The sequence below is a fragment of the Toxorhynchites rutilus genome, chromosome 3 (assembly GCF_029784135.1).
Source record: "Toxorhynchites rutilus septentrionalis strain SRP chromosome 3, ASM2978413v1, whole genome shotgun sequence".
NCBI lineage: Eukaryota > Metazoa > Arthropoda > Insecta > Diptera > Culicidae > Toxorhynchites > Toxorhynchites rutilus.
Window position 1 is genome coordinate 245,004,528 of NC_073746.1, and position 17,894 is coordinate 245,022,421.

Below are 17,894 nucleotides of genomic sequence, written 5' to 3' on the forward strand. Positions count from 1 at the left end.
GAAATTACTAGTTTCTCTTCGTTTATTAAGATAGCGGATCCAATACATACCGAATCCATATGTAAATGTGAGCTGGCGACATGCGTGCAATGTTCTGCCGGTACATAAGTTGGGCGTTGATTATCTAAATGTGTAGATACAGATTGGCTCAGTCTAACAAGTGGTATTGAGGTTTTATTAGGGGAAGAGGGAATGTATTCTTGGAAACTCATGGTTCACATCACTTATGATTTTCGGTTTTTGTTTTCCTTTTCCATCTTTGATCAGTCTTCATTGTCATAAGGTGCTTCAAATATTATAGAACAACATGTAGAAGGGGTTCTTATCAACAGAAATATGAAATTCAAAATGCAACTCTACAAATCAATCGTATGTCCATTTTCCTCCCACTCTTGCCGTCTTGCCCGCACTTCCCCAACTAACTATTCTGATGGTATTCGAATTGTTGACTCCAACTAATTCAATATGATCATTATCGCCAGCAACAACATTCACAACATAGAAACCAGGTGGTTCTCGTAGCCAAATTGACTGCGTGTCTGCTAACTAACGAACGATAGTGAGTTTAAAACTCAGCATCCTTATTTTTGTGTGTTGTCATAAAATTCTTTCTTAAGCGTCACAATCACCAGTAGTGGAGATCGATTTACGGCCGTTATTCTAGTCTGTATCCATCTACATGCGCTATGCTGTTTGCAACAAGAAACATCGGACTATTTGTGCTATTAATAACACCATCCTGGAAGCTTCATAACATCCGTCCAGCTGTACGGTACAACTAAACAGAGAAACAAAAGGAAAACTCTTATATGGAAATGGTGATAGTGTGTAATTTATCACATGTATAGATAAAATTAATATGTACACGACTAAATCCGGATTCAAGTAAATAAACCGATAAAAAAAACATTGAAACTATTTTTGCAAAACAAAAACGAACGAATATTGTTCACTACATATGTTTATAAAATAAATTAATAAATAATCAGAGCACAATATTCAGTCTCGTTCACCACATAGCTATAGCGGTCCCTACAACGCCCCTGCTCCTGGTTGGCTCTCTGAATCACATTCAATCGCCAGCCTAGTTTGGAATTTACAATTGATGTTTCCATCCAGAAAAAAACTATAGGAGGTTGTGTTCAAGACACGACCGCATTGTTGACGTAGAACTACACTGTGATTTAATTCAAGTCGCTTGTTTATAACTGCGGATATTATTCTATAATGCTACGATTTTTACGAATTTTTAAATTCACTGTTATTTTTTCGATTCAAATCTAGTGGGAAAGTCGCTCAATGAACATCGCGGAATAGGTGCTAGTAAGTTAAGCAATATGCGTCACACAAAAGCTCTTGTTCGGTAAATAGCTTGCCTAACTGTTTCACAAAGTTCATGTTAGTTTTATGAAATATTTTCGAGTCTGTACAAAATGCTAAGCAGTATCATAACTGCACACTGCGATAAGTACAACATCCTTGCAGAAAAACAGAAAGGATACAAGAAAAATACGGGTGACTGCAAAACTCAGGCCATCATCAATGCAACCATAGTCTTACAAACTACGGAACCTTAGTATGGTCTATAATACATAGGCCCTATATCGACTATCGGAAGGCTTCATTCCACACTCGTTTCTTGGAAATGGAAATAGGAAATAGGAAATAGGAAATAGGAAATAGGAAATAGAAAATAGGAAATAGGAAATAGGAAATAGGACATAGGAAATAGGAAATAGGAAATAGGAAATAGGAAATAGGAAATAGGAAATAGGAAATAGGAAATAGGAAATAGGAAATAGGAAATAGGAAATAGGAAATAGGAAATAGGAAATAGGAAATAGGAAATAGGAAATAGGAAATAGGAAATAGGAAATAGGAAATAGGAAATAGGAAATAGGAAATAGGAAATAGGAAATAGGAAATAGGAAATAGGAAATAGGAAATAGGAAATAGGAAATAGGAAATAGGAAATAGGAAATAGGAAATAGGAAATAGGAAATAGGAAATAGGAAATAGGAAATAGGAAATAGGAAATAGGAAATAGGAAATAGGAAATAGGAAATAGGAAATAGGAAATAGGAAATAGGAAATAGGAAATAGGAAATAGGAAATAGGAAATAGGAAATAGGAAATAGGAAATAGGAAATAGGAAATAGGAAATAGGAAATAGGAAATAGGAAATAGGAAATAGGAAATAGGAAATAGGAAATAGAAAATAGGAAATAGGAAATAGGAAATAGGAAATAGGAAATAGGAAATAGGAAATAGGAAATAGGAAATAGGAAATAGGAAATAGGAAATAGGAAATAGGAAATAGGAAATAGGAAATAGGAAATAGGAAATAGGAAATAGGAAATAGGAAATAGGAAATAGGAAATAGGAAATAGGAAATAGGAAATAGGAAATAGGAAATAGGAAATAGGAAATAGGAAATAGGAAATAGGAAATAGGAAATAGGAAATAGGAAATAGGAAATAGGAAATAGGAAATAGGAAATAGGAAATAGGAAATAGGAAATAGGAAATAGGAAATAGGAAATAGGAAATAGGAAATAGGAAATAGGAAATAGGAAATAGGAAATAGGAAATAGGAAATAGGAAATAGGAAATAGGAAATAGGAAATAGGAAATAGGAAATAGGAAATAGGAAATAGGAAATAGGAAATAGGAAATAGGAAATAGGAAATAGGAAATAGGAAATAGGAAATAGGAAATAGGAAATAGGAAATAGGAAATAGGAAATAGGAAATAGGAAATAGGAAATAGGAAATAGGAAATAGGAAATAGGAAATAGGAAATAGGAAATAGGAAATAGGAAATAGGAAATAGGAAATAGGAAATAGGAAATAGGAAATAGGAAATAGGAAATAGGAAATAGGAAATGGACAATAAGAAATAAGCAAAAGGAAATGCAATGGAAATTAAACCTCCACGAGGTTTGAATTAGCGAACGATGGTTAAAGGATACGAATAAAACTATTAACACCGAATATTGGCCTAACCTAAAAATGATTCGAAAGCGATAATGAGAAATGGCAACACAAAGTGAAATTTACGAGCTGTAAAAACAAACAAAACGGCGAAGGGAAAGTGAACATACCCTTCGATCTTCTAGTAGCATATAGAACTTACATTTCACGAGTTGTTTTTATACGTTCATCTATGCCCATAAATTGGCACTCTTAGTGATTCCAGCTCAAATTATGGGAAAGCTAAGAATATTGAAGACAAGGCAACATTTTGCGGGTGTTCGAAGTGCTATCACGTGTCACGAGCACGACCGACAATAAATGGATGCAGTAGCAGTTTTCTTCCGTCTGCTTAAGTTTGTCGTTGGTGGAATAAATTGGATGCTGCAGATTGACTCATCCCATCCGTAGTGCGTGTGTGTGTTTTCGGAGCAGACTCTGTTTCATTTCTACGAAATGTCGCGACACACTTTTCTTCCTTTTACATTCCAACCGACATAAATCCCGTATGACTAAGCGGCCCTTCATCAATTCCGTCGGTTCGCCATCCATATGAAAAGTAGAGAAGTAATATAGCATACCTACACCGGGACGGGTCTAATTTAGTGGAAATCATGAATCTGATCCAGACCAGAGAAATTCTTGTCGTGTACTCAGCGTTTTATTTATAGCTGGCATATTGGCAGAAATATTTGTGATGATATTCTTCAGATGTGTAAAAAGATAGTAACTGTAAATCAATTTTTCGAATACGACACGACAAAAACAAAAACAAATTGAATTACTTGTTCATCATTACCATCAGTATAAGTATATAAGTATTAGTTTGCTATAGGCCTGTACAGTAAATATCATCATCTCCATACTATCGGTAATTAGTAAACACTACTTGATCGGATACATCGTAGGTGTTTTGTCAGCAACGATTAGAACCCCTCTGCGTTCGCAGTGTAGTAAAATGAACAGTTTGATTTGATTAACACGCCGGCGGTTGGAGTGTTTTACCCAGTTTCAACCGCGGTATTACTATTCGTCATATCGGTCTCCTCCATACACCGAAAGAAAGGAAAAGGCCAATGTTCTAGGAATGGGCAAATGAACGTCTTATTGCGGTCAGCCACATAATTATTTATATTCAGTTAGGTTGTTGACCCAAATCACATATACAAATTGCCCTTCCTTCCTTTCATCGTTTGCTGATGTGTTTTCCTTTGCGTTCCGACCTGTGACCCGGGTCTCGCTTCTGCCGGTCGCATTTGCTCCCGATAACATCTTTATTTATCGAAGGGCCAGATGAGCGTGTCAAAATCCCGCCGCAGTGAGAAAGTAGTAGTAGTGCAGGAAAATGAAAATAAGGGAGATATTTGAATTTTTGTCTCGATAACCCCAATTGAAACAGCTTCAGCTTGTTTCAAACTAAATATGTTACGGTGAAGATATGCGTAGATGTGCTGCTTTATTTGATTTATACGGAAATGTGGATCCGAATACGAAATCTATGGAAAACAGTACAATCTCCATGGATTTCTATTTTCAGTGTATGCTTAACGCAACCCTGATCTTTGAAGTAATTTCATTTGAGCATCAGGGCAATAAGAATTTTCTAGAACATCTGAATTATATGACGAAGCATTGAACTTTATGTCCGCGAACCCTGTAAATCTGTTAGGGCAGGACATCGCTGAGGATATTGTATCGAAAACGTTATACTATCCAGAGTTTGGATTGATTTGGAAAATTTAGAACATCTAGTGTACATGACAATGGATTGTACGAAGTGTTCCTGAGCTCCACGAACGTTACGGATTTTAACTAGTCAATGAAATATATTCCATTAGTTCTGAAACAATTTAAAACAAAAACGTGTTTATTGTATTAGCCTTTATGGCGACTCTCTTTGAACTTTCAAGGATTATAATCATCTTTGTTTGATCATTCCTATATAAAATGCAATCGATGTGCACATAATCATTTTTCACTAATTATAAACGTTACATCCTTTAATCCCAATTAATTTGGTTGATTTTAGACAAGGCTCTGTCCCTAAAATTTCTACTAATTCAAGTTCTCTTGAAATATTAGTATCGAAATAATTCTAACAAAAGCAGAAGGGTCTGTGTCTAGAGGCACAGACGGAAACAAGACGTAGTACTTTGAGGACAAATGCTTTTGAATTGAGTTTTTGTAACTGTCATTTGGAATATTGAATGAGTTAAATTTACAGGTTAATTTAACTCATTCAATATTCCAAATGATCGTTCTAAATCAATAATTAATGTTGTTGTCACATCCACGTTTTCTTATTAAGTGCATTAAGTGCATGAATATTTTTTTAATCTACCCTTTAAAATTATCTTTTACTATAAAATTCCTAGTACTTCTACCAAAACTCGTCATTAAAAATCAGATTATTTTCAGACACAATTCTCGTTCAAGATTTTTCACCCACTTGCAAATAACATGTATCTCCGTTACATGGAATGAATGTTTGATACAGAAAATATGATAGAATGAAGACAGCCCTAAATCGGACAATTCCTTTCTAGAGTTTTGTTCTTATCAACACATTCGGTGATCCATTTTAATTTATATATATATATATAGATGAAAGACGATATAGGACTGTGTTTTGTCACATGTTTAAAAATCCATTTCCTCTTTCGAACGAAGATCAATTTCGTTAGCGCAAACATCAAATGGACTAATAACGCTTGTGAATATGTAATTGTAGAACATATGCGAATTGAATTTTTCGAACTTTTCCATTTTTTTCAGAGTTTTTCGAAAATTTTCAATTGTCATGTTTGGTTGGAATATGTTTGGTTGAAATATGTGTATTATTTTTATGGCACCTCCTCTACATTCCAGAGGTAGAAGGGGTGTCATACCATCATAGAAACATTTCTCGTACCCAAAAACCTTCACCCTTAGAGAGGGGGGAGGGGTCTCAAACTATCACGAAAACCTTCCCCGGCCCCAAAAACCCCTACATACTAATTTTCATGTTGATCGTTTCAGTAGTTTCCGAGCCCATAAGAATCAGACAGACATACAGACAGACAGACAGAACTCCATTTTTATATATATAGGTAGATAAATGGGCGGGGATGATTTGCAATATCTCCTCTCTCTACAGTGTCCGTACGAACGATAGCTGCATTTACATTTCGAGCGAGCGATTTACGTATACCTTATCCGCAGTGGCAGATAAAAATTATAAGTTATATCTACACTTATTCCTCGGTATAGAAAGTCCGGGTAGGTAGGCACAGGAATGAACAGAACAAATTTATGGGAATATTTGTATGCTTCTATTTTTTGTTAATTTGAACTAGGAGTTTTCAAACATTAACCCGAGGAGCACTTTTTTTCTGTGGAGCTCTTGCAAGTGCTCCCACGTGAAAACCCACAGTGGAATATTTTTTTAATGAATTTCACTAGGCATATTGAGATAAAGAGTGTGTCACATCAAATTGCATCACGGAAAAAACGCTGTAGAAATTTAATTTTTAGGAATTATATCTTCAGCTTTCGCTTATAATCAGATAAGAGTGTATAGATCACGTTGGCCATGCTTCACTGTCAATTTTTCGTAAATTTGGAAAAATGTATTCGAACGAAAAAGAGCGTCGTGAATTAATCCTGTGCACTCATTTCGAGAATCCGGAGTTGTCACATCGGGACATCGGTAAGATGCTGGGAATCGTCCAATCCACGGTCAGCAGAGTACTAAAACGATACTTCGAGAACCTAACCATCGACCGGAAGGTGAAGAACGGCAAAAATGGATGCTCCGTCAGTGAAAAAGATCACAAGCGCGTAGTTAAGCAGTTTAGACGTGATCCGCGATAATAAGCTGAATTTGTCAAGTTCATTCGTTCAGCGGACCAAGCAGCGGGAGGGCCTGCGTACATACAAGGTTCAGAAGGCTCCTAACCGCGACGAAAGGCAAAACATGATGGGGAAGACGCGAGCCCGGAAGCTGTACACCGAAATGCTGACGAAGCCGCATTGCCTGGTAATGGACGACGAAACCTACGTCAAAGCGGACTTTCGTCAGCTGCCGGGCCTGTTGTTCTTCTCCGCAGAGGACAAATTCAGCGTTCCGGAGGAGATTCGCAAGCAGAAACTATCCAAGTTTGCCAAAAAGTACATGGTGTGGCAAGCGATCTGCTCTTGCGGAAAGCGGAGCGCCCCCTTCGTGATGACCGGCACGGTAAACGGGCAGGTTTACCTTAAGGAGTGCCTACAGAAGCGCTTACTACCACTATTGAAGCAGCACGAGGGCTCGACCATCTTCTGGCCGGATCTCGCTTCGTGCCACTATTCAAAGGACGTGTTGGAGTGGTACGAAGCCAACGGGGTCACCTTCGTGCCAAAGGAAATGAACCCGCCCAACGCGCCGGAGCTTCGCCCAATAGAGAAATATTGGGCGATTATGAAGCAGGCCCTCCGGAAGAACCCAAAAGTTGTCAAATCGGAGGCGGACTTCAAGAGAAAATGGATTTCTGTTCAAAAAAAACTACAACCTGACGTTGTACAGAACCTTATGGACGAGGTAAAGAGGAAGGTGCGAGCATACGGGCTTGGGCTCGAAGTATGAATAAAAAGAAAATGCCAAAAGTTGTTTAATAGTTTTTATTTTACTGTCTAAAATTTTCAAAAGGATCGGTCTACTGGACGAATTTCTACAGCGTTTTTTCCGTGATGCAATTTGATGTGACACACCCTTTGGAAAATGTACCTTGTTCACTCGGGGTCATATGTTGTGTCACTGCGATGCGCAACCGAAATAGAGTTGTTCTCAGTTGTTAACGCAAAGTTTGTTTTAGTTTTCGTCGATAACTTCAAACATGTAATTTTCAGGATTTGTTGGATAGTTTTCATGATATTTTCCAGAAGAGTATCATCGAAGAAATGCCTTTTTCGATGTAGATTCCGATTCCAATTGGTATGCAAATCATCATCATCCATTATCAAAGTTCTAAGTTAAAACTAGTTAATTCAAGTAACTTTATACAACAAGGTTTTGACCAAGTACGAAGGATGTATGCAGATGGATGACGAAATGTAGCTAAAGATGGATTTTGGACAGCTCCCAGGCCTGAAATTCTATAAGACCACCGTTAGCAGAAACGGTCCCAACAAATTTGAGTTCTTTTTTCCTGATAAATCTTCCAAGAAGTTCTTGCTTTGGCAAGGAATTTGCAGATGTGGACAGAAAACCAAAGTTCTGGTCACAAACATGACAATGGACTCGAAAATGTATAGGAGAGAGTGCCTGCAGGAATGTCCGGTGAAGTTTTGGCCATATTTGGCAAGCTGGTACCACAGTCGAGAGGTGCTTCAGAATCACTAAAAAACAAGTACGAAAATTCATCAAAACTGTAGAGCAATATTTTTTCCTGGAGGAACAACAAACTATCTATATTTTGATATAAAAACATTGTTTTTACTTTTAATCAAAAAATACAACTGGTTTGGAAGCCTCGGATCCTAATGAATCAATCTTTAATCAACAGTATGAAGGGAAACATCATAAGATAGGTAGGCTTACTAACCTTACCCAAACAGCAACACAATAAAGTAACATAAGTTATGTTCCTGGGTTCTTTATTATGCTTCGTACAATTTTGAAAAATATATGTACGTTATATCGTTATATCATACACGAAAATTACTTACACATATAAAATAGTGTACAGTGTTGTGGTCAGAAATATTGACAAATTTGTGAATTTTGTTGATCAAAACCCATTATTCTACATGTTTTTTTTTACAAGATTGAACTTAGAGACAAAGTGAACTAAAATTTAGTTCAGAATTCCTCTCAAACTGCACGTTATTTACTAATACTAACGCTAGGACCTTTATAGCATACCCAATAACTCTCTGAGTTAGTAGGTTTGAGTTCACGGTGGGTAGACAATAAACCGTTCGTTAATGGTGTAACATCTTTTTTGCACCAAAAATCAAGTTTTCGTTTCAGTTTATATGGACGTAAACATTGGATTGTGTACGCGGGTAACGGGTAAGATTTATGTCAGGGGGAGTAGAAGTGTGGATTGAAGTCAGATTGAATGAAGAGGCAGATTTGTATTCAATCACAGTCACGTCAATTAGAATAACCATTGACTAGAATAGTTCATCAGTCATCCTCGCACTCAACGCTCGTCAATTAATTTTCTAGTCAATTCAAATTATGTTGACGGCGAATTAATTTTGGGCCCTGGTCCTACGTCAAAACCAATTTACAACGCATCAGATCATATGCGCTTATTTTCCGCAATACGACTAGCCTGTTTTTGACATTTCACAAATTGCTGCTCAGTGTTCCGAAACGCGAGATGTAACGAACATCGCTGCATAAACCAAGGCCGAAATCCAACCAATATTCAATATTGGGGCCATTTACAGGACCAACTAATCTCAATCCAAATACTAATTCAGTTTCTTTACGACCAGTAAGAATAAAATTGTTCGATCCCTCATACAGAAATGTCGACAAATACCAGCTTAATCCCACTCAAATTGTTTTGTTCGATTCCTAGCATTTCCCGTCGAACTGTCTAGTCATTTGCGTTCGATTCGTGAGGCAGTGTAGGAAATATTTTGAATGACGCAATGGCAAACGTGCCGTTGTGATGTCCTGGAAGGATTATGATTTCACGATGAGATTTAAAAATATGTTTCGAGAGAGAACGCACGCGATGTATTGATTTCGTCGGAATCTGAAGGAAAGTTTCTGTCTTTTCCTGGCAGATTCCACGACATCAAGCTATCAACAGAATCCGATTCAATTATTCAGCAGCCCGTGCGGAGCTAATTGGATTCTGCTCCTGCTAAAAATAATCTCTGAAGCTGGGTGAATCAATTATTAACACAAATTTCCTCAAGGGTAGATTTATATTGGGGGTCGACAGCTTCCTTCGCGGGTAATAAAAAAAACGGAAAGTATTTTTGAGTATTTCTTGGCGCTCAGGTAAGTTTACTCGCTCCGTGTAAAAAATATCTATATATTTTCGCTGTATCGGTTTGTTTTTATTTGCATAACCCTTTTTCTACCGTAAATAATAATCCCGTATGAAACATCTAGAATCCAGATAATTAGAGGAAGTTCTAGAGAAAGCCATGTTTCGCCAGGGCATGAATATGAGGCAGTCTTTAAGTCAGCCATGATCCGGGCTATTCTTCACAAATTTTCACACATGGATTGGCAGAATTTATTTTGCATACTCTGGAGCCATATTTTCTAATTGCTAAAAGTAATAGATTCCAAAGCATCAACAATAAAGAAAAGAGTCACTGGCAGAGTATTTTACAGATTAGTTGCGCTACGTTCTGCTACAGGAACTTTAAGACCATCCATGTTTTCTGAGCATGCAAAAATTTTAATCTCGCATCACGTCAGATCGCACTGTTGCACAATCTGCTCGGTGACTTTTTTGAACCGGGGTTGTTTTTGTTTCCACCTTGTCCTCCCAACAAAATGAGAATAAGTGCATCCTTCCATTTAGACGATGGTGCTTTTCCGTGCACTCTCCGCATTGTTAAACCTGTGCTTTCGCCATTATTTGCAGGGCTTCTTTTCCTCCTGTTCAGGAAGTGCTGTGGAAATAATCGGTGTGGTGTGGGAAGTACTGCACTATTACTATTACTGATGAAAGTTTGCTCCTGTCGCGTATTTCCGCTTTGCACTGATGCGTTCTTACATTACCACGGTCCGGTATGTCGGTTTGTTCTTTCTTTGAATGTTAAATATTGAATGTTAAATATAACGAATGAAGTTTGATATTACACGTTTCATCTTTCCAACAATACATACAACACAGTATGGAGCCGAATGGTTATTGTCACTCCAAGGCACGTATACCATGAATCATTTGTGAAGTCTTTTATGTTAAGTTCCGTTTCCTCCTTATGAATATTTTATGGAGTTCTTGTTGGTTTCTCGTGAAAATTATATTTGATGATTTGAAGATTTGTACATCGCTGACCCTTTTTCTCATCTGTCTGATAGCATTTGAGAATACATTTTGCATCCAAAATTCAGAAAAACGAAACATCTTTTGAGGCCATTCAAAAAAATTGTATGGAATTGTATATGGGACATGACCACATTTTCGACGTAGAACTACGGAATTATATTATGCAATCCACTTATTTATCACTTCGAATATTATTTAAGAATGCATCGAAGTTTTTGAAATAACTTTTAAGTTATTTGGTTATTCAGTTATTTTTACTACTTCAGTAGTAAACATTTTCATTTAAAATTCGAACAATTTGACACTGGTAAACTGATAGATAATAGTATGGATATTGCTATTATACGTCGACACTTTAAATGTATATATTAGATAGAGACATATTAGATATATAATATTTTGCATATTAAATATAGAAAAGTTATTTTTCACTCAAAATTTTCATCTTGAAAGACTGTTCATTCCACCTGAAAATTTATTATAGTCTTTGTCACTTTCCAAAATCGTGATATAAAGTTCAATGTCGTCAACGCGAACTTACATTCTCGCACCAAAAACGAATATCTGCGCTCCGTCTGTGCTGCCGGTCCGTACTGAGAACCCACTATGTCTGATAATATTAATATACTAGCTGACCTGGCAAACGTTATTCTGCCATATAAATTATTCCTCATGAATATGTTGGGTGGTCAATAAAACATAACTAATGTATTAAGTAAGTATGTTTGAATGTTTTAACGATCTATAAAATTAATCGAATGTGATTGATAAATAAGAACGAATGAAACGATTTGAACGTATGTTTATATGTTTCATTAACCCATTTTGTGCCAAGCGTTCGAAAAATCGAACAGTAACTTCGATAATTTTTCATGCCTTTGGAAAGCAACTTAATGATAATTTTTTTTATCTGTATTATAGTGACTTTCAACACTTTTGGCTGACGAACCTTTTACTTCCATTTATGGAAGAATGTCGGGAGTGAGAATTGTACTCGTGACCTTCAGCGTGAGAGGTGTGGATGTTACCACTACGCCAGATCGCCTCCCTTAATGATAATGTTTTTGCATCAAAAGGTAGTTTAATTTATTAGGTACCACTTACCATTCATATCATTCAATTTAATATAACTTTATTGGGGAATAAATTCGATTCAAAGCAAGCATGTGCTTGTTAGTCCCGGAATGTTAAATTAATGTATTTATAAATGCCACATATTAGCTAATTGATGTGACCTTCAGTTCGGATTATGTTTGTAATTGCAAGACAAAGTGTGGGCTTCGGAAAATGTTCCATTTTTTCAACGGGCATTCCCCAGAAAATGGAAGTTAGGAAAAAAATAAGTCTTGTACATTGGGGTTCAAATTCTGTCTTGTTGGTGGAAAATACGCCCTTGTCATTTTCAAGATGGACGGCTAAATTTATAACTGCTGGGTCATATTCATGAATTGGGAAACCAACGATACGCCAGGCAACTTCAATGGAGTTGATACACCATTCTATTTGGAACCGAATTATTTCGTCATTGTCATTCAATGGGCCACGAACCATGCTTGTGGTAACTGTATTGAACAGTCATTCGCATTTCGGAATCACGAAATTTCACGATTCGATCGAAATCGATTTTCGCATTCCTAAATCCGTTCAACTCAAATTCAATAATTCTATGCAAATGTGGCAACCTCGCTATGTTACAAGGAAACGTCAAAGTGATTTATCCGTATTCGTGGAGCAATTTACTCTCTATCAGATTGGCAGATCCGGAAGCAATTTCGAATTGTTGAAATTTGAATGAAGATTATCACTCGATGTTGTTTAAATGCATAGAAGACAGCCCTGATCCTAACTTAACTTTATTTCTATGAATTTTCTCATATTTGGTACAAGGAAATTTAGGTGAAACTTTATCCAAAATATAAAATAATCATCTGACTTTATTTTCGTTCAAGATTTTTCTCCACTTGCACAGAAAGTGTTACGTTTTTTACATGGGACACATATTTGATATGTAGAACTAATTTTAGTTTAAAATTTTTGTTTTAAAAGTGTTTTTTTTCCACGCGAATATCTATTACTATTTTTGCTTCACAGAAATAGAAGACGGAACTCAAGTTGTCAATGTCGAATTGCGTGGCATTGTTGTCACATTTGCACAGCTCAATTGGACTTGAGTCGAACGGATTGTAAAATACAAAATTGCAATTCGTTAGGGTAATTTTGACTCGATCGATTTCCAGAATACGGGTGGGTAGTTGATCAGTGGACAGATCTGGAATTTTTGAGGAAATTAAACTATCGATTTCTTTTGTGGTTACCCAAACTAAAAATATTGGAAAAAAATCCTAGAGGAAAATGGAAACAGAGAATTTAGAATGTAGTATCTGTTGAAAAAAGATCTCAAGAGCAAATTCATGACCCATCGACTGAATTATTATTTTCCAGAACCACAATCAGGGAACGAGACTCTTGTCGTGTCGATCCTTCGTAGCGTTAAGTGCAGGGTTTTTAAGATTAAATGCTCACGCAAACACACTGCACTGTAACACTGCATTCCCTACTTCGTGACAATAACATTCGGCTACTCGTTCAGTCTGATCGGATGGTTTCTAGTGTCAAGATGTACAATTTACAAGAACGTATATTTTTAGTGAAATCGTATTACTCAAGCAACCGAAGCCTTAATGAAACTTTGTCCTCTTATGGTAAGAATTTCAATATTTCTCGTCGTCGATTACTTCCGCTGGGGTACGTGAAGGACCGTTGCTATGTTAATAAGCCACAAGATTTGAAGGAACTTAAAGAAGAAATAACTCGGATTTTCAACAGCATCGAAGTCGTAATGTGAGCGTTGTGTATGAACAATTTTGTTCACCGTTTAAAACGCGTTATCGAAAAAAGGTGTTGTCACATCGAAAATGTCCTAAAATAAGCTTTATTTTCGTGTTTTTTTTAAAATTAAAATCGGTTCACTTTTGTAGAAGTTATTAAAATTTGTTGCGTGAGCATTTGATTTGGAAGACCCTGTATAATTTTTTCACGTCGTTCTCGGGGATGATAAGTTGCCTGTATTTATAACTGAATGTCTCAGTCGATGGGTCATGAATTTACTCTTGAGATCTTTTTTTTACAGATACTACATTCTAAATTCTCTGTTTCCATTTTTCTCTAGGATTTTTTTTTCCAATATTTTGTACCATCAGAATGGATTTCAGAATGAAATAAATCATTTTCGCTTATGTATTTCGCAACGGCTCTCATTTTTCTCGCCAGCATTCAAAGACACATGGCTCGACTGAGTGGAGGTTTCATTCTTTTGAAGATGCCCAAACAAATAAACAAGAATGCAAAAATGAAATCAAGGTACATGTGACATGTTCCGTCGGGTGTTATCATGATCAGCTTTAGCTTTCAGACCCAAGTTTTTTATTTATATAAAAAAACCTATTCCACTTTTATCTCTTATCCATTTTTATCTCGAATTTCCGACTTTCACTATAAAATACTCCTAGCAGAAAGCTGCCAGCATAAAACCAATGTGTATGTGTGCTGATGAAAAAATACTAAAGACGTTCTAGTGGGGGTGAACATTGAAAATAATGTCTGAATAATTTGAAAAGAGAATTCGTGAAGCCTATCTAAAGGCGGGCTTCGGCTGTAGAGGGTTTAATATAGTGTCATAGACTGGCCCAAAGAGGTAACCTATTTCGGTTTCATCTTACACAGCAAGCCATTATTCAAACAATATACTCAGAAAATCGTGACTAAGTGCGATATAATAATCACATCATTGTGCCTATAAATCTCACTCACAAACAGTAAGTCATCTCTGTGTTTGAGTAACGAACTCGTTGTCTACAAATCATATGATCATACCGGTGATTGAGTATCGTATTAGCTATAAGAAGCAGCTGTGCTCTTACATCTCATAAACCACAGCCATCCACACTTCGTCAAATCAATAACATCGAAAATGAGAACGGTCACATGTTGGACTTCTGTTTCGTTTCACAACGTGATCATGCCCCAGTCATATCCGAGGCTCCCGCGCCACTTGTGAAACACGTCCCTCAGCATCCTCCTCTGCTGCTATCCCTTAACACGAAGACACTCACTACTTTCGAATCAACTATTGTTCCCGTCAACTATAATTTTTTTCAAAGCTGACATCGAAAGCATGTGTGCAGTATTATCGAGTGTTGATTGGAATAGTGTTCTTGACAAGGATGATATTGACCTCGCAGTGCAGACATCTTCGCATAATCTCGATTATGTGATCGACAGGCATGTTCCGAAACAGTATTCTCCCAATAATCGGGTTCCGTTGTTGACAAAAGAGCTTAGAAAAATGAAGACATTAAAGAGAGCAGCACTCAGTCAGTATACCAGTGCTAGAACACGTCGTTTGGCGAATCACGTTGTGTTATCGCTTAGAGAACACTACCGTAGACTGAACCAAATTTATAAGTTACAAAGTAGACGCAGCTTTATCAAACACCAGATTCGCATCCAGCAAAAGCTGAAATCAAACCCGAAAGCCTTCTGGAAATATGTCAACGAAAGGAAAGCGGCATGCCATCATCAATGTTCTGCAAAGATGAAGTTGCGACTGATACTGAAGAGATTCGATGACTTTTCGCACTCAAATTCTCGGGAATGTTTGGTAATGCCACGCTATCACCCGAAGAAGTATCGACAACCGCCAGGAATGTTCCGGTTAATGAGATTTTGTTGAGCCGAATTCTCGTAAACAGTGAGTGTATCCTCAAGGCTATGGCCAAATTGAAGTCATCAATGTCAGCGGGCCCCGATGGGATACCCTCATTCGTACTAAAGAAGTGCGCCCAATCACTGCTCGCCCCGCTCTGCCACGCAATCGCAGTGGCCAAGTTGGAACGCATGGGAGTCTGCGGTAATCTGCTGGATTGGTTCCAATCTTACCTGACTGGCAGAACAAACTGCGTGAAGATCGGTGATAGTCTATCCTCATGTTTTGCAGCGTTTTGCGGAATACCACAGGTCAGCCATCTCGGTCCATTTGTTTTTTTTTTTATTTCACTTCAACGATTGCAGTAATCTAGAGAGACCCCGATTACTTTACGCTGAAGACATGAAAATCTCCTGCCACATCAGATCGATTGACGACGCCATGTTCCTTCAAAGGCAACTGGACTCCTTTGCAGCTTGGTGTGAAACGAATAGGATGGTACTGAAACCCAATAAATGCTCAGTCGTGTCGTTTGCAAGAAAACGGAATCCTATCTCCTTCGATTACCGGCTTTCAAACGTTGTTCTACCTCGCGGGAAGTGCGTTAACGACCTTGGTGTGGTCCTGGATGCATAACTTACATACAAGGATCACATCGCATATATTGTTAACAAGGCATCGAGACAACTTGATTTTTTCCTTCGAACGACGAAATCATTTACTGTCTGAAGGCTGTTTACTGTGGCCTCGTTCGCTCCATACTGGAATATTGCTTTGAAGTCTGGAACCCGTACTACCAGAACAGTGTGTACCGCATTGAAAACGTGCAACGACGGTTTATCCGTTTCGCTTTGCATTTACTGCCGTGGCCAGATCCGTATAGCCTTCCCAGCTATGAAAGCCGCTGTCATCTAATCAATTTAGACACTCTGGAAGTGCGTCGGAATACTGTCCGAGCCATGGTGATATCTGACGTTTAAACCTCACGAATCGACTGTCCTGCCATTCTCCATAGGATCAATCTTCTGGCTCGTCCAAGGCAGCTTCGGAATGCTGCACTTCTCTGGTTTCCCACCCGGCGGACGAATTACGGTGCTTACGGTGCTGTTACAGGTCTGCTGCGCATTTTCAACCGTGTAGTCTCTATGTTCGACTTTAACCTGTCCCGTGTTTGTATTAAGCGTAAATTTTTAATGTATTTTAGACCTTGACTTTGGACAACTTACTAGGCAATGCAAAATTTTTAATGTAATTTTGTAATTTAATGCAATATTTATGTAGAGATAATTTAGATACTAAGACTACCATTGGGGTTTCTAGTCTGTTGGCAAATGAACAAATAATAAACCCATAAGTCAGTGGGAACTCAGAATACAATTCTTAGAATGATCTTAACTTTCCCACTGTTCAGAACAGCAGAAGGTCCCTAATATGGCTGGAACCGAAATTCTGGCAGGCGGGTTCGCCTCCAAATCAGATAAATAACGAGAGAGTTATATACACATGGACCAGCTTTTAAACAACGACTTCTATTGGTCAAATAGTGTTAAGCAAAATATCACATTTTAGCTATGCTATCTAATCAATAAAAACAAATTGAGAACCTAATATATTTTGGTGCAATAGAGAACGTGCGTTAAGCAAAAAATAAAATAGGTAATGAGTTAATAAGGAAGAATGAAAATGAAAATCAAAAGTAAATTTACTGAGTAGCTATGGTAATTTAAAATAGGCCAGTCTGAACTGTTGTTTCTAGAGAATTTTTGTCATCAAATTCCTTTTATTAATGTGTCATTTTCGCGTTCTGAGCCTTTCCTAGAAAAAAAAACGTACAAGGAAGATACGCTGGATTTAATTTGGGATTATGCGTATTTCCTATGGATTATAACGCAGCAATTTCTAAAATATATTGATCAATACCCTGAATACTTAAACTCGGACAGAATAAATAAACATAGTGATTGAACAGAGTAGTCAGCATGTATCATGTAAGATTATGCAAGCTAAATAAGATTTGTTTATTTCTTGTGAATTTGAAATATGCATTTACTGAACAATTGTTTTATTGTGTTTTTATATAACAATTGAGGGGCTCAGAAGGAAAGGGGTGTAAGTGATTTGATCGATTTCTCTCATCAACTTTTTCTTTAGTTAATAACTCAACTGCAAAAACGTTCCAATTTGATTTTGCTATAGAATCCGATAGATGAGGTTCTAACCTATCTTCCAC

At 37.2% G+C, this 17,894-nt stretch overlaps 1 protein-coding gene across 16 annotated transcripts in view; it reads right to left on the reverse strand.

Annotated features, from left to right (window-relative positions):
• The window catches only part of LOC129778078 (uncharacterized), a 171,267-nt gene that overhangs the window by 131,381 nt on the left and 21,992 nt on the right, over positions 1-17,894 (reverse strand). The gene's annotated exons all lie outside the window — the stretch shown is intronic.